Source organism: Gorilla gorilla, chromosome 23 (assembly GCF_029281585.2).
Source record: "Gorilla gorilla gorilla isolate KB3781 chromosome 23, NHGRI_mGorGor1-v2.1_pri, whole genome shotgun sequence".
In the NCBI taxonomy this organism is placed as follows: domain Eukaryota; kingdom Metazoa; phylum Chordata; class Mammalia; order Primates; family Hominidae; genus Gorilla; species Gorilla gorilla.
In genome coordinates this window covers 43,132,156-43,150,526 of record NC_086018.1, presented here as the reverse complement: position 1 = coordinate 43,150,526, position 18,371 = coordinate 43,132,156, and the positions used below count along the sequence as shown (strand labels likewise).

Sequence of the window (18,371 nt, the reverse complement as noted above, 5' to 3'; positions counted from 1 at the left end):
TCGATGCCCGCTGACCTCTCAGTGTTCACCGAATACATCCTGCCTTTGAATGCCTCCGAGTCCTTCCTGAGGATTCTCTCTGCCTGGATTGCTGTTTCTTCTCCTAGTTGGACTTCTTTGAAAACCTTAGTCAAATGTGTGCTCTGGGGAGCCTTCCAGGGCTCCCAGGCTGAGTTAGAAGTTTTTTATGGCATTGTATTTTCATGAAAGTGTCTCCTCATTAGACAGCGTGCTCCTAAAGTGTAGGACTTAGGTCTGATTCATTTTTGTACCTCTAGAGCCAAACATCGTGTATTAGTTTGCTCAGACTGCCATTATTAATACAATATCACAGGCTGAATAGTTTAAACAACAAGCATTTATTTTCTTACAGTTCTGGATGCTGGAAGTTCCAGATCAAAGCCCAGCAGGGTTGGTTTCTAGTGAGGACTCTGTTCCCGGCATGTAGAGAACTGCCTTCTAGCTATGTTCTCACATCTTTCCTCAATGCATATGTGAAGACAGAGGTTAGGCCAGGGGGAGGGAGAGAGGGCTCTTTGGTGTCTCTTCTTATAAGGACAGTAATCCCACATGTGGTCAAGGCCCTACCCTTATGATCTGATTTAACCTTAATTACTTCCTTATTGGTCCTATCTCCAAATGAAGTCACACTGGGGATTAGGGCTTCAATATATGAATTTTGGGGGGACACAGTTCAGCCTATAACACATGGTCAATCATGATTTAAGCTGATTTGGAAAAAATTAAGTCTCAATTGTTAGTGAACACCAGTCTCTATCTTGATATGAGCTATTGGCAAATAATTCTATTTGAATAAAAAGAATATTTTGAATAAAAGGTAGAATCAAATATTGACAACCATGAACACAAGTGGAATAAGATACTCTAGGATTATATTATCTACATAATTATATATGCAGAGTCCTTGCACCAAGTTGTATTAGGCAAGGATATTACAATCACTCTCATTGGAATCTTCCAGAAGAACATATTACATTTCAGATGTTTATAATAGCAATAAGCCACTCAGTCTCTGACTCAGCTTAACTATTTTCATAATTGTTTTGAGCTTTAGGCTCAGAATTTTTTGCCAGCAAAACTCACACTTGACAAACACAGACTGCTGAATGCAAAACAAGTTTTTAGTATTTACAATTGGATAAACTTGATATGAAAAGAACAACTTAGAGCTTTTTTATAAATACAGACTAGAGGATAAGCTACTGAGTAAAGTTCTATATCATAGAGACTAATGAAATCCCAATTTAGATTTTATTTTAGGTTGGTTTTGTAGTAAAAAACCAACCTTCAAAGAAAGGAGTAATGTTCAGGTGTGCAGTTAAGAAACGGAAATAATCTAAGTGAAATATCTAATATATAAGGCCGGGTATAGATGCTCCTCAGCTTACGATGAGGTTATGTCCCTCATCATAAGTTGAAACTATTATAAACCTAAAATGCATTTACTGCACCTGACCTACTGAACTTCATAGCTTAGCCTAGCCTACCTAAAACTTGCTCAGAACATTTACGTTGGCATACAGTTGGGCAAAATCATCTAACACACAGCTTATATTAAAAAGCTGAATATCTCATGCAGTTTATTGAATACTGTACTGAAAGGGAAACACAGAATAGTTGTATAATTACTCAAGGTATGGCGTCTACTGAATGGGTACGGCTTTTGCATCCTTGTAAAGTTGAAAAATCTTAAAGTCAATTCATTGTAAGTCAGGGACCGTTTCTACCAATAATTTAGAGACCTTGGGTATATTAGGGTACACTGGGTTGGCATCTACATAGATTCTAGGTGGAGATAAAATCCTGACAGCTGTATAGTTTCATGATTATGATTTTCAGGTGAAATATACAGCCTGGGAGAAATGTAATGTTTGAGGATATCGGAGATATGGTGCCTATAATTACTACACAAAAAAACCTAAGAGGGCATTAGTATATTAGTTTTTATCTTCAAGTTTACCTTACTCTTCATACATGTCACTGATGCTAAGATCCGTTAAATGATAATTCTGGAAAAAATGAATATGATCATTGTACAGTGTATGAACCTTGATACTGTTTCCTAGAAGATATTATAAAACAAGATTGATTCTAACTGAAAAGCTTACACATTCTCTAAGCTCCAAATCAGATGTCGAGGGTAGGAGCACTTCTGGAATAGTGGATAAAGACCTGAGAAAATCAACAATTCCATAAAAGCAACAAGACTAAGCAAGATACATGAAATAAAAAGCAACAATTAAAGGGAGAAATGCAATACCCCCTTTTCAATAATAGATAAAACTACCAGGCAGATGATCAACAAGGAAATAGAAGACTTAAGACTATAAAGCAACTAGACCTCATAGACACCTACATTCCACCCAAGAACATCAGAATACATACTCTTCACAAGTGCCCGTAAAACATTTTCAAAGATAGGCCATGTATTAGGCCATAAAACAAGCCTTATAAAGTTAAAAGGACTGAAATCATACAAAGTATGCTCTCCCCTCACAAGGGAATTAAATGAGAAATTATTAACAGAAGGAAAGTTGGGAAATTCACAGATATGGAAATTAAACAACATACTCATAAATAATGAATGGTTAAAGAAAATCACAAGGGAAATTAGAAAATATTTGGAATGAATTAAAGTGAAGACATAACACCAAAACTTATGGGAAGCAATAAATGCAGTGCTTAGAAGGAAATTTATATTAATAAGAGATCTCAGTCACAATGTCTTGTGCCTATAATCCCAGGGACTTGCAAGGCTGAGGCAGGAGGATCACTTGAGCCCAGGAGTTGGAAGCTGCCATGAGCTGTGGTCACACCATTGCACTCCAGTCTGGGCCATAGAGTGAGACTAAAAAAAAAAAAAAAAAAAAAAAAAAAAAAAAAAAAAAAAGTGAGGGCTCAGGCCAATAACCAAATCTAAAATCTTTTACCTTTTAAGAAAGTAAAAGAAAAAGGGGTGGGGGGGTGGGGAGGGGCAGCGAGGAGTAAAGCAAGCTAAAGCCAAAGCAAGCAGAAGAGAAAAAATCATGGATTTTAGTGGCAATAGAGAATAGAAATAGAACAGAGAAAAATCAAAAGTTACTCCTTTGTTCTTTTTAAGCTTTTTAGTTAGACTGACCAAGAAAAAAAGACTCAGGTTACTAAAGTCAGAAATGAAAGAGAGGGCATCACAAATGCCCTTAAGATTAAGAAGGGCTATAAGGGAATATTATGAATAATTTTATGCCAACAAATTGTATTACCTAGATGAAATGGGCAAATTCCTAGAAAGATAAAATTACCAAACCTTGAGAAGAATTAGAAAATCTGAATAGATTTTTAACAAGTAAGGAGATTGGGTTAGTAATTTTAAAAAACCCCAAAACCCTCCCAACAAAGAAAAGTCGAGGACCAGATGATGTCACTGCTGAATTCTACCTAACATTTAAAGAATTAACACCAACCTTCTCAAACTTCCAAAAAACAAGAGAAGAAAAGGCTTCCTAACTCATTCTATGAGACTAGCATTACCATGATACCAAAGCCAGACAAAGGCACTGCAAGAAAACTGTAGACCAATATTCCTTATGAACATAGATGTAAAAATTCTCGAGAAAATACTAGCAAACTGAATTCAGCAGCATATTAAAAGAATTGCAGATATTTGTCACTTATGAGGAGGAAACTTTCTGAGAAATGCATCATTAGGCAATTTTGTTGTTGTGTAGACATCATAGAGTATACTTACACAAACCTAGCTGGTATAGCCTACTGCACACCTAGTCTGTGTGGTATAGCCTATGCTCCTAGGCTACAAACCTGTACATGTTACTGCATTGAATACTGCAGGCAACTGTAATACAGCGGTAAGTATTTGTGTATTTAAACATAGAAAATGTACAGTAAAAGTAAGGTATTATAATCTCAAGTGAGCACCATCATATATAACACTGTTATGCAGCACATGACTATATACCCTGACCAAGTGAGATTTGTCTTGGGAATGCAAGCGTACTTCAACATATAAAAATCAATGTCATACACCACATTAATAGAATAAAGGGAAAAAACTATATGATTATCTCAATTGATGCAGAAAAAGCATTTGATAAAATAACAGCTTTTCATGATAAAAACAGACAGCAAACTAATAATAGAAGGGAATTTTATCAACTTGATAAAAGGTATGAAAAACTCACAAAGAACAGTATACTGAGTGTTTTCACCCTAAGATCAAGAACAAGACAAGGAAGGGCACTCTTGTTAACTTCTCTGCAACTCTGTACTGGGATTTGTAGCCAGGACAATTAGACAAGAAAAAGAAAGAAAAGGCAAGATTTCAATGGGAAAGAATAGACTTTTCAACAAATGATGCTGGGACAACTGGATATCCACAGGAGAAACAATGAAGTTGAGCCCCCACCTCCCACCATATACAAAAATTAACTCAAATGAATCAATTAAATGTAAGAGCTAGAATCATAGATGTCTTAGAAGAAAACATAGGTATAGATCTTCATTGCCTTGAATCAGGTTATGATCTCTTACATATAACACCAAAAGCACAAGCAATAAAAGAAAAAATGAATTAGACTTCATCAAAACTCAAAACTTTTGTACTTCTTAAGATACCATTGAAGAAAGTGAAAAGATAACCAAAAGAATGAGAAAATATTTGCAAATCTTATATCTGATAAGGGATATATATATATATAAAATATATATATGATATATATATATATACATTATATATATATGATATATATATACATATATATAAAGGACATGTTGGGACCAGGAGTGGTGGCTCACACCTGTAGTACAAACACTTTGGGAGGCTGAGGTGGGAGGATTACTTGAGGCCGGGAGTTTGAAACCAGGCTGGACAACGTAGTGAGACCCCCTCTCTACAAAGTATGAAAAGTCAGCCCAGCTACTTGGGAGGCTGAGGCAGGAGGATCACTTGAGCCCAGGAGTTCTGGGCTGCAATGAGCTATGATTGTGCCACTGCACTTGAGCCTAGGTGACCAATTGAGTCTCTGTCTCTTTAAAAAAAAAAAGTGTATAACTCAACAATAAAAAAGACAAAAAGCCCAGTAAAAATGGGCAAACTACCTGAATAGACACTTCTTTAAAGAAGATATACAAATGGCCAATAAGCATATGAAAGATGTTCAACATCATTAGCATGGAAATGCAAATCAAGACTGCAGAGAGATATCATTTCACACCCACTATGTAGATATAATAAAACAGACAACAAGTGTTGACGATGTAGAGAAATTAGAACCCTCATACAGTGTTGGGGGGAATAAAAAATGGTGTAGCCACTTTGGGAGACAGTTTGGTAGCTCCTCAAAATGTTAAAAAACAGAGTTATCATATCACCCAGGAATGCCATGCCTAGGTGTACACCCAAAAAAGTTGAAAACATGCCCATAGGAAAACTTTTACACAAATGTTTATAGAATTATTCATAATTACCAGAAAGTAGAAATACCAAAATATCCATAAATGAATGAGTGGATACATAAAATATGGCATGTTCATACAATGGAATATTATTTGCAATAAGTAGAATGAAGTATTAATACATCCTGCAACTTGGATCTACCTTGAAAACATGCTAAGTGAAAGAACAGAAGACCAGTCACGGAAGACCACATGTTGTATGACTTTGTTTATATGAAATAGCCATTATACAGAAATGCATGGAGATAGGAAGTAGAGTAGTGGTTGCTAAGGGCTGCAGGGAGGGGGGAATGGGAAGCAACTGTTAAGGAGTATGGATTTCTCTTTGGAGTGATAAAAATATAACACTTGATAGTGATTGATGATTGCACAATTCTGTGAATGCATTAAAAGCCACTAAATTGTGCACTTTGAAGGATGAATTTTATGGTTTGTGAATTATATCTCAACAAAGCTGTTATTAAGAAAAAGCTACCATGGGACTTGAAAGCAGATTAAGGAAATACGTATTCTTTGTAATTTTCCAACATGCTGTTTGTTAGAGGTTCATTTCAGAACTACCAGTTGTGTTGGAGGGATAAACTGTGAAGATCTCTGGTGTTCCTTCATTTGTACTTCTAAAAGCTAATTGAGGACAGGAACCACGTCAGTTTTATCTCTGTTTTCTAAGACTTTGGGAGTCCTGTGACATTAACCAAGAGTCTGCAATTACCCCTATGAGCCCCAGATGCACAAGTCATTAAAGACCAAGTCCTCACATCCTTCCTAATACAGCGCTGCTCACCAGGTTCTTTTCATTTGCCCTGTTTCAGTCAGACTGGACTGCTTATTCTCTATGTTGTTGTTACCACTATTTCTTTGTTCAAGCTTCTGTTTCTACCCAGAATGTTTCTCTCTGTCATCTCTGCCTGTTAAAATCCTACCTACTATTCCTTATATCATCTCTTAATCATATATTACTATTATCTGGTATTGTCATTTTTTATAACCTTAGTAGACATGATTATTCTTTATATGATCAATGTTTATTTATAGTTGCCCACACATTTATTACTTCTTTTTTTCATCTTAGAACTTCTAACTGGGAACTCTTTTCTAATGCCTGAAGCACAATTTGTAGTATTGCATTCAGTGAGGATCTACTGATACACTCTCAATTTTGTTTGTTGAAACTATTCTTATTTTAATTCTTGAAAATTTTCTTGGCAGTTCTTGTCTTTGAGATGCTTTCTTACACTGTCTTCTGATTTCTCTCACTGCTGTGGAAAATCAATCTATGGAAAAACAGTCAATGCTTCTTTGAAGGGCATCCCCTCTATACACACTTTTACAACTTTTTTATTTGATTTTTTTTTTTTTTGCAATTTCACTATGATATATTAGATGACAGTTTCTTTTTATTTATCTTGTTTGAGTTGTACTGGGCTCTCAAATCTGTGGATAAGTGGTCAGATTGGTGAAACTCACAGCGTTATCTCTTCTGTTGTTTCCTCTGCTTGGTTTTCCCACTTCTCTCTTTCTGGGACTTGGAGCAAATACATTAGACCTCCTTACTGTATCCCACACATCTCTTACACTTTCCTCAGTATTTTCTGTCTTCTCCAGGCTGCATTCTGGATAATTTCTTCTGCATTGACTTTCAGTTCATTAATTCTCTCCTTGACTGTGTCCAGTCTGCCACTAATAGTTCCATAGAATTTGAAATTTGGGATATCCTATTTTTCATTTTTAGGAATCCTGTTTGGCTCTTTTTCAAATCTGTTTTTTTCACATTTTAGTTTCATGCTCCCTGAAAATATTTTTAAGTTTGTCATTTGTTTCATTTAACATGATAAGCATAATTGTTTTTATTTATTTATTTATTTGAGATAAGGTTCTTGCTCTGTTGCCCAGGATGGACTGTGGTGGCATGAACATGGCTCACTGCAGCCTCAACCTCCTGGGCTCATACAGTCTTCCCAGTTTAGCCTCCCAAGTTGCTGGGACTACACCACACCCAGCTAATTTTCAAAAATATTTTATAGAGACAGGGTCTTGCCATGTCATTCAGGCTGGTCTTGAACTCCCAAGCTCAAGCAAGCCACCAGCCTTGGCCTCCCAAAGTGTCAGGATTACAGTCGTGAGCCACCATGCCCAGCTCATAATTGTTTTTAAAAGTAGGCTTGATAATTCCAGTTTCTAAAGCCTGTGCAGCTCTATTTCTCTTGTTTGTGGTTTTTCTGGGCCTTTCTTCATGTTGTCATATTCCTTTTTTTTTTTTTTTTTGAGACAAAATCTCGCCCTGTCACCCAGGCTGGTGTGCAATGGTGCAATCTCGGCTCACTACAACCCCTGCCTCCCAGGTTCAAACGATTCTCCTGCCTCACCCTCCTGAGTAGCTAGGATTATAGGCGCCCGCCACCACGCCCAGCTAATTTTTCTATTTTTTAGTAGAGACGGGGTTTCACCATGTTGGCCAGGCTGGTCTAAAACTCCTGTCCTCGTGATTTGCCCACTTTAGCCTCCCAAAGTGCTGGGATTACAGGCGTGAACCACCACGCCCGGCATGTTATCATATTCTTTTAAGTGCCTAATATCTTTGGCATTTTGCCGTTACCCTGGAGGAATTATTTGTGTGGGTTCCCTGAGGCCTGGGAAGGACCTTCCCGTCTCTTCATCTGCTAGATTCTTAGGGGCACCATCAGGTGATAACTCTAGCCAAGTTAAAGTTTCAGGAGTCCTTGGCCCCAAAATGCTACAAGTGCCCTGGATGCCAGTCCACCTGAGGGCTGGCCTGTGGCCACATTCTCCCAAAGGCTGCTTATTTTCTTTTTTGAACTTCAGTTTCATTCCTTAGTCTCAAGGCTTCCCCCTCTGCATTCCCAGTAGCGCGCCTGCATGTGTGTGTGTGTGTGTGTGTGTGTGTGTGTGTGTGTGTGAAAATCTGGTTTGTATTTTTGTGTTTGTCGTGCTGCCCCAAACCAATATGGGCAGCGTCTTCCATGTGATACCCACCCAGGCAGGTGGGTCCTGGGTTCTGATCTCTTGTCATTCTGGCCTGAGGGCCATGGAACAGGACCACAAGTCCAGTGTATTAGAAAACATCCTCATCGCACAAATGGCTTGTGCTCTGAGACACTCTCCCTACCTCTCTGGGTACAGCTTCTTTTTAGTCTCAATGTTCTTAGCGGTTGTGTGGGGACAGCCAGCTACATGGTTGCTCTGATCCCTGTCCCCTGTTACTCATGCCCTGTGTAACTCCAGGATCTGACTTGCTTCTAACACATAGAATACTAATGGGATGTTTGTTTAATCCAGATTTTTAGATGTTTTCAGTGGTTGGGTCAGTCCTAGCTTGCCTGTCATTACTGGAAATGAGCAACTTGATTCCCTTTGAATCAAAGAACGATTTAGAGTTGGGGGTTTTTAATTTCTTTTTTCTTTTTTTACATTCTCAAAGGAGGTGACATTTCTTTTTTCTTTAAATCAGACATAAAATATCTCAAGCATATGGAAAAATACAAAAGAATTTAATACACCTGTGTATTCACCATTCAGATTGAACAAATGTTAATATTTTACCATATTTGCTTCAGTTTTTTTTTGTTTTTGTTTTTTGAGACGAAGTCTCACTCTGCCACCCAGGCTGAAGTGCAGTGGTGCAATCTCAGCTCACTGCAACCTCCGCCTCCCAGGTTCAAGCAATTCTCCTGCCTCAGATTCCCGAGTAGCCAGGATTACAGGTGCCCACCACCACACTCGGGTAATTTTTGTATTTTTAGTAGAGACAGGTTTCGCCATGTTGCCCAGGCTAGTCTTGAACTCCTGACCTCAGGAACTCCTGGGCCTCCCAAAGTGGTGGGATTACAGGCATCAGCCACTGCACCCGGCCCAGATTTTTTTTTTTTTTAAGAAACATAACATTGCAGTGTACAGCCCACTGTCTCCTCTTCTCCTTCCTTCCTCAGAGGTAACTGCTGTCAAGTAAATGTATACCCCAGGGTGCTTGCAGCCTCATAGGTCAGAGACTCTCAAAACTTCTTCCCCCATTTATTTATTTGTTTGTTTGTTTGTTTGAGACAGAGTCTCGCTCTGTCACCCAGGCTGGAGTGCAGTGGTGCAATCTCGGCTCACTGCAACTTCCACCTCCTGGGTTCAAGGGATTCTCCTGCTTCAGCCCCCCAAGTAGCTGAGATTACAGGTGTCTGCCACCAAGCCCGGCGAATTTTTGTATTTTTAGTAGAGAGGGGGTTTCACCATGTTGGCCAGGCTGGTTTCAAATGACTGACCTCAGGTGATCCACCCACCTCAGCCTCCCAAAGTGCTAGGATTACAGGCGTGAGCCACAGCACCTGGCCCTCTATGTTTTTATGAGTGGCATTATTTGATATCATTTTATGATTTTAAAATTTATACTGCGTGTACCTGTTTTTCACCATTTTAACACATTTTTGGAGGTTTATCATATTTGATATATTTATGTCCTCTTTATCATTTTCATAGTAATAGTAGGCTATTCTGTTTATCCATTTTATTTCTATGTGTTCATCCCCCTATACAACCACTGGTGTGTGGCAAGCACTTACTAAATGTCAGCTGTTATTGATGGACATTTAGAAACAATTGTTTCTATTTGTTTTTATAAACAGTGGTTGCTTAACCATCCTTATCAATGTCTTTGTGCCCGCACGCAGGAGACCTCTCTAGCATAGGCTCCTGGAAGTCGGATTGCTGGGTCCCAGGACAGACATTCAAACTTCGCTCCCCAAAATGGCTATTCCAATTTATATTCCCAGCAGCAGTATGAGTTTCTTTTTCTGAAAATCCTCACTGGCACATGGCATTACCAGACTTCTTTTTAAAATATGAAATATTGAGTACATAAAGACATACGGAGGGCTGAGCGTGGTGGCTTTCCCCTGTAATCCCTGCATTTTGGGAGGCTGAGGCAGGCAGATCTTTTGAGCCCAGGAGTTTGAGACCAACCTGGGCAACATAAACCTCTACAAAAAAAAAAAAATACAAAAATTAGCTGGGTGTGGTGGCACACGCCTGTAGTCCCAGCTACTTGGGAGGCCAAGGTGGGAGGATCACCTGAGCCTGGGAAGGTTGAGGCTGCAGAGAGCTGAGATTGTGCCACTGCACTCCAGCCTGGATGACAAAGCAAGATCCTGCCTGCAAAAAAAAAAAAGAAAAGACACATGGGGAGTAAGATAAGGAGTTTCCATATACTGTCTTTCCAGCTTTAGAAATAAAACTGCAAATACAAATGGAGCCCTTTCTGCACTCCCTGACTTCATTTCCCTCCTTTGCCCTCCCCGATGAACGTCATCCTGAGTTTCATGATTTTTATTCCCAGGCAGGTTTTCATAGTTTGTATTATTACACATGTGTCTATCCATAAGTATGCCTTACAACATTGGCAAAACGATTTTAAACTACATGAACTTTATACCAGTAATAACACACCCTGTACAACTTTCTGTTGATTTTTTTTTTCATACTGAACTTGAGCTCTTGAGGTTTATCTATGCTGATGATGACAGTGACAATGATGATGTCATCAAACACTTATATAGTGCTTGTATGCCAGGCACTCCTCATCACAGCTATGAATCGTGGTCCACCAAATAAGTGCAACACAGTTTATCTATTTTTAAATCTTTGCCATCACTACTAATGTTGCAGCGAGTGTTTTCTTGTACATACATCCTTGCGGAAGTGTTTGGGTATATACCTACCCAAACACGGTAGAGTTCCTTGGTTATGTGGTACCAGCATCTTCACCTACCAACTCTGTCCAAATGGTTACCCTAAGTGTTTGTATGACCCTGTCAGTATGTGTGAGGGTTTTTTACTCCACATTTCCTCCCAAACTTTTTTTTTTTTTTTTTTTTTTTTGAGACAGAGTGGCTCTGTCGCCCAGGCTAAAGTGCAGTGGTGTATTCTCGGCTCACTGCAACCTCCGCCTGCTGGGTTCAAGCGATTCTCCCGCCTCAGCCTCCCGAGTAGCTGGGATTACAGGTGCATGCCACCACGCCCAGCAAATTTTTTTATTTTAGTAGAGATGAGGTTTCACCGTGTTGTCCAGGCTGGTCTCGAACTCCTGACCTCAAGTGATCCGCCCACCTCGGCCTCCCAAAGTGCTGGGATTACAGGCGTGAGTCACTGTGCCCAGCCTCCCTGGAAACTTGATTGTGTTCAATTTAAGTTTTTCCTTTCTCCTAGGTATAAAAGAGAACCTCATCATTTTCATTTGCATTTCCTTGATTACCAATGAGGTTGATTTTCTTGGTCTTTTATTCCTTCTTCTGTCAAATGCTTATTTAAATTTTCCCCAATTTTTCTACTGGAGTTTTTGGCCCTTATTATATAGACATATATGGATTATTATATATACATATATTATGTATTAGTTATGTGGTATGTATCTTATATATACATATATGATATATAATATATCATATATATGGTATGTATGTATAATTTTTTTAAAGATTTTTTTTTTTTTAATAGAGACGAGGTCTCACTATGTTGGCCAGGTTGGTCTCGAATTCCTGGCCGCAAGCCGTTCTCCAGTCTGGGCCTCCCAAAGCGCTAGGATTACAGGTATGAGCCACCACGCCTGGCCTTTATTCCTTATAGACATTCTTTATATGTTTTGGAAATGAATCCTTAGTCAGTTATATGTATTGTGAATGTCTCCTGCTCTGTAGGCTGACTTTTATCCCAGCAACAGTGAGTTTGGTTGTAACAAAGTTTTCATTTTTTTATATAATCAAACTTACCAACCTTTCCCTTATAGTTGATGTGTTTTGCCTCTTCAGACCTTTCTTATCCTTGAGAACATAAGAATATTCAGTTTTTGTTCTATTCTTCTATTTCAAGTTTTGCTATTTTTCTTGTCTTTCTGTTTCCTTTGATTTCAAGTTTTGCTTTTAGGTCTTTAATCCACCTAGGATTTATTTTTGTGAATAGTATTTTGTGAATAGTATTAGAAAGCAGTTCGGTTTTTTTTTCATATGGAAAACAAACTGTGTGGAGCCCCATTTATTAAATCCTTTTCCTTTTGTAATAACAGCTATCATATATTATCATATATTGTGTTTTCATATATGCATGAGTTTGTTTGCTACTCTCTCTTCTTTTCAAATTTAATTTTTTAATTGACATATAATGTACATATTTATGGGGCACAGAGTCATGTTTTGAGATATATAATGTATAGTGATCAGAGTTATCAGCACATTCATTATCTCCAACATTGATTATTTCTTTGTGTTGAGAACATTCAATATTCTCCTTCTAGCTATTTGAGACTATGTAATATCTTGTTAACTACAGTTATGCTACATTGACATAGAACCCTAGAACTTCTTCCTCCTGTCTAGTTGCTAGTTGTAATTTTGTATCCCTTAAAAAGTCGACTCCCATTGCTCCCCAGTGCTCTCTAGTCTCATTCACCATATATTTATCTCAGTATCAATATCTTAAATTTAATAGCTCCATAGTAAGTTTTGATAACTGGCAAAGGAAGTCTCACATTGTTTAAAATGTTCTTAGTTGTACTTGACTTTTTGCTCTTTCATATACATTTTGGAATCAGTTTACAAGTTCTTCAAAAAAACCCTGTTGAGACTTTGTGTGAAACTGCACTTAATATTTAATATTAGTTTTGAGAGAATTCGCCTCTAAATGGGAGGTTTTCTCATCCATTTATGTCATTCAAGAAGTGTTATAATTTTCAACATAAAGATTTTATACATCTTTTGTTTGATACATTCCTAGGTACCTTAAATACCTTGTATTCTTTAAAAGTGACAGTTTTCAGCCATTTGTTGTGGGCATATAGGCACACAATTGATTTTTGTATATTCATCTTGTATCCTGCAGCGTAATTAAATTCTTTTCTTCCTATGCATTGTCTTTGATCTTCTTTCATTTTTTTTTTTTGTTGTTATTGGAGTCTTCTGCAAATAATGACAATTTTGTTTCTCTTTTCCCAGTACAGTGTCTGTGAATGTGTGTTTGTGTGTGTTGTCTAACAGCATTGGTCAGGAGCGGGTAGAATGGCACCATTGAGGGGATATTCAAAAATATTATTTCATCCTAAATGATAGTTGCTGAGTTTTTCTTTGACCCATGAGTTATATTGGAGTTTATTTTTTAACTTTCCAGTCGCATGGACATGTTAGACTTTTCTGTTAATGATTTCTATTTTTATTAAATTGGATTTGAGAAATTGGTTTTTATTATATCAATTTTTGGTATTTGTTGAGTTTGACATTATAGCTTAGTATGTGACCAATTTTTGTTAATGTTCTTGGGAAAATGATACGTTCTTCGACTTTGATGCGGATTTACCAATTTCTCCTTGTAATTCTGTCCATTTTTGGTTATGTTTTGAGATTATGTTGTTAAGTTGAAAACAGGTTGAGAATTTTTATACTTTTGTGGGGAAATGTTCCTTTTATTATAGCCTCTTATTTCTGATAATACTTTCTGTCTTTCCATTTTTTTCTGAGAATAAAAGAACTATACAAGCTTTCTTTTTTGGTTCATATTTTTCTGGTAAAATAGAACTAGGTAAACCTATTTCTCCCCCTACCCCCTGCTTCTTTCAGTTTCAGTCTTTCTAGATACTTCAGCTTTGGGTGTGTTTCTTTCAGTATTATATAGATTAATTTTTCTTGTCTGTGTCTCCTCTGTGATTCTGTGTTTTGTAGTGGAAACTTTGTTTGCTATCATTGTGACTATAGATACTGTCTAACATTGTACTTTCTAATTTTCGTGTTTGTTGTTTTTTTATTTGATTAAAAAAGACTCTTTTGTTTTCTGTTTTGTCTGAGTTTTCATTATACCCACTTCTCAACTACCCCATCCCACGGGTAGAAGTTTTTAAAATTTGCATATTTAACATTCATTTTCGACTTATCTGAAATTAATCAATATCTCTACTGTAGTCTTGGATAATGCCAAGAGTTTAAAATGCTATAATCCAAACACCTGTTTGGACTCAATATGTCATTTTATGTCTTATATGTCATTTTTCCCCTGTTGCCCTGCTCAGAGTAAGAATCATATGTTATTATTATTCATTATTTTACTTCCAACTCATTTTTATATTCAAATTAGTTACAATTTGCTGTTGTTTTTATACAGTCAATACTTACTTAGATTTGCCTACGTAGTTACCCATTATTGTTCACCGTTGTTTCCTACATTTTTCTCTTTTAAATGTTTTCTTTCTGAAATAAATACTATAGAATTTCTTTCAATGAGAATCTTTACAGTGGTATTCTTTTAGTCGTATTAAGAAAAACAAACTCTTCTCTCCGTCATTCTTTTATTGACATTCAGCTGGGCAGGGAATTCCAGGTGGGCATTTATCTCATTTGAGCATGCAAATCTAATTATGTTGCTTTTTAGAGAGATTACATTGTGCCACAGTTAGTTAGTGGAGAATCTGAGGCTCAGACCCAGGCCTACCTGATACCAGAGCTCAAGTTCTCAGCCAAACCCTTTGTATTTGTATTCATCAAATAAGACAACATTTGAACAATAGCAAAGTCTACAATGTGTCTACATCATGACAACACATGGGCAAATTTTAAAATACAATATTCAGTTTGGTTCAGCAAGCATTTTTGCAAACTTCCCACATGCTAAGCAATGCAGGAGGAAGAGATACAAATGAATATTGTTGGCCAGGTGTGGTGGCTCATGCCTGTAATCCCAGCACTTTGGGAGGCCGAGGCAGGCGGATCACTTGAGGTCAGGAGTTTGAGACCGGCCTGGCCAACATGGAGAAACCCCATCTCTACTAAAAATATAAAAAATTAACCAGGCATGGTGGTGGGTGCCTGTAATCCCAGCTACTTGGGAGGCTGAGGCAGGAGAATCACTTGAACCCAGGAGGCGGAGGTTGCAGTGAGCCGAGACCAGGCCGTTGCACTCTAGCCTGGGCAACAGAGTGAGACTCTGTCTCAAACAAAAAAAAATCTAATCTTAAAGTATGTACATTGTTTTAGACATAATGCTATTGCACACTTAATAGACTACTGTATAGTGTAAGCATACATTTTACACGTACTGGGAAACCAAACAGTTTGTGTGACTTGCTTTATCGAGATACTTGCTTTATTCTAGAACTGAACCTGCAAAGCTCACAATATCTCCAAGGCCTGCCTATATACTACAAGCACTGTTTTGCTCTCCTCAACTGTTGTGAAATCTTTAGGGGCAAAGACCCTGTCTTGTCATTCTGTTTTCTCAGTTCCTAGGTTCTTAGTACTTGCTTAATAAATATTGTCTGGAACAAACGGGACAAGCTTTTCTTTTGGGTTCTACCAGTATTTAGTCACCACAGGGGGTGCATTCCCACTGAGCATTTAAAACTCCAACCTATGCCTTACCCTATTTCCTTAATGCATTTGGTACTGTTTTCTCATGTATAACATGAGAGAAACGTTGCCTACTCAAAGGTTTGTTGTTAGATTAGGTGGCTTGGAGGGTATGAAAGTATTTGATTAACTGTAAAGCAAAGTACAGATGTAAACTATGGTTGTTATTGTGGCAGAGGTTGCAATTAATAGTTGGACACTAAACTCTGGTCTCCCCTTCTTCCACAGGAACAGAATTGCCATTGGGCCCAGGGAGAGACTACACTTCTTGTCTGCTTTGTTGCTAGTGCGGCCTTGTGGCCAAGCACAGAACGTGTGCAGTGATGATGGTGCAACTTCTAGGTTGTCCCCAGCATGGAAGATGAGCCCTGGGCATGGAAGATGAGCCCTGGTCCTGCAGCGGTGCTCTTTCCTCTTCTCACAAGCTGGAATGTGCATGTGCTCCCACCCAGCTTTGACCATGGGGAGAAGACAGTGCTCTGCAGTCTGGCAGAGCAACCAGGTGGAAAGGGCCTGGATCCTTGAGTGACGTCATGAGCCCTCTCACTGTCCCGGACTTTGGGACTGTTATATGATAAGGACTTTCTGTGAGTCACTGTCTTTTAGAGTCTCTCTGTTTTAGCTGCCTGGACTTTATCCTGAATGATATGGCTGTTATCAAGGGTATAGTGTTACTATGAGCCTCATCTAAGTAATTTCTACTCTGCCTTTGACCACTAAACTCATGTTGGACAAGAGTCACTTAGCATTATTTTTTCCTCAATGAAGAGGTTGAGATGGAGGGAGCAGGAGAAATTGAGGCCTGTGTTTTACCAGAAGGTGAAGGGCTGTCTTTGCCTTTCCTACATTCATGAAGGATAATTCTAGACAAAAACATTAAGTTCATATCAAACCATCTGCTTTGTGAAGCCATGGGCTTTGCTAGAACTTTCTGTGACATGACATTTATTAACCCGAGTCTACCTGGAAGTTAGAGCTGAGAAAGTTTTCCTACAGTGGAAAAAGTCCAATGCACTTGTAAAAGTCAGACCAAGCTCAGCTCAGATTTCAGTTTTATTAGAGGTATGTCACCTTCCTGATCCCTTATTACTTCCCCATCTGTGAAATGAGGACACCGTTCTCTCTGTCTAAGCATTGCTGGGAAGACCACACACCACTGAGACAGAAGGTGGGGCTAGCGCAGTTCTGGGCATTTTGTACACCCCCAACAAACACTGATTTATTTCCTTCTTTTTCCTTGCTCAGAAAAAATTGGAGAAGCCTTTATTTTAAAATTCTGCCTGAATTACTTTATTTTATTTATTTATTTATTTATTTTTTAGAGACAGAGTCTTGCTCTGTCACCCAGGCTGGAGTGCAGTGGTGCGATCTCAGCTCACTGCAACCTCCTCCTGCTGGGTTCAAACGATTCTCCTGCCTCAGCCTCCTGAGTAGCTGGGATTACGGGCGCCCACCACCATGCCCGGCTAATTTCTGTATTTTTAGTAGAGACGGGGTTTCGCCACACTGGCCAGGCTGGTCTCGAACTCCTGATCTCATGTGATCCGCCCACCTCAGCCTCCCAAATTGCTGGGATTACAGGCATGAGCCACCATGCCCAGCCCTTGAATTACTTTAGATCCTACTTTTTAAGAAAATATTTGGCCGGGCATGGTGGCACACACCTGTAATCGCAGCACTTTGGGGGCCTGAGGTGGGTGGATCACTTGAGTCTAAGAGTTCGAGACCAGCCTGGCCAACATGGCGAAACCCTATCTCTACTAAAAATATAAAAATTAGCCGGGCATGGTGGTGGGCGCCTGTAATCCCAGCTACTTGGGAGGCTGAGGCAGGGAGAATCACTTGAACCTGGGGGGGCAGAGGTTGCAGTGAGCCAAGATAGTGCCACTGTACTACAGCCTGGGCGACACAGCAAGACTTTGTCTCAAAAAAAAAAAAAAAAGAAAGAAAATATTTGACGTTCTTTTTAAAATGTATATGGTTTACAAATAAAGTTTACAAATGCTTTTACACTCCTTGTAGGCCACATTATTTTTCTGATCCCGAGGGGTGTGTATGTGTAGTTAACTCGTTACAAAAGAGAAGATGCTAAAAGACAGCAGTCCTTAGGGTATGAAAGCAATACTGGCATTGATGAGCGAGGAGGCAAGAAAAATGGGAGGCACTAGGTAATTCTGACAATCTCAAGGCAAATGAAAGCTAGCTTGGAAAAGCCACCATCAATTTTGAGTGAGATGGTGAAGCTTTAAGGCCCAGGAGGTCTGCCAAAATGAGGGTGTTATGATGGCATCCTAAAGTCTCCGTGTCTGAAGCCATAGGCAGGTCATTTCCAGGGCCACACAGGATCCGGAAGATTCCAGGTGGTGGGTAGATACTTGGTGCTCCCCTCTCTGCTTCTCCTTCTTCCCTCTGGCCTCCTTTGTCCCTTTTCACTCAGCCTGCTTCCCCCGAGTCTGCCACTCTCTCAGACACATACACATACGCTCATTTGTATTCAAAGCCAGGTTCAGGCCAGGA

The 18,371-nt window shown here is 38.8% G+C and overlaps 1 long non-coding RNA gene across 2 annotated transcripts in view; it reads left to right on the top strand.

Moving 5' to 3' along the window:
* The window catches only part of LOC101141535 (uncharacterized), a 30,624-nt gene extending 12,755 nt beyond the window's left edge, over positions 1 to 17,869 (top strand). For both annotated transcript variants that reach the window (XR_008675209.2, XR_008675210.2), the window contains exons 3-4: positions 11,968 to 12,060; positions 16,083 to 17,869. This is a non-coding gene — a long non-coding RNA (uncharacterized lncRNA). The remainder of the gene's footprint in view (positions 1 to 11,967; positions 12,061 to 16,082) is intronic.
* The last annotated feature ends 502 nt before the right edge of the window (positions 17,870 to 18,371 follow it).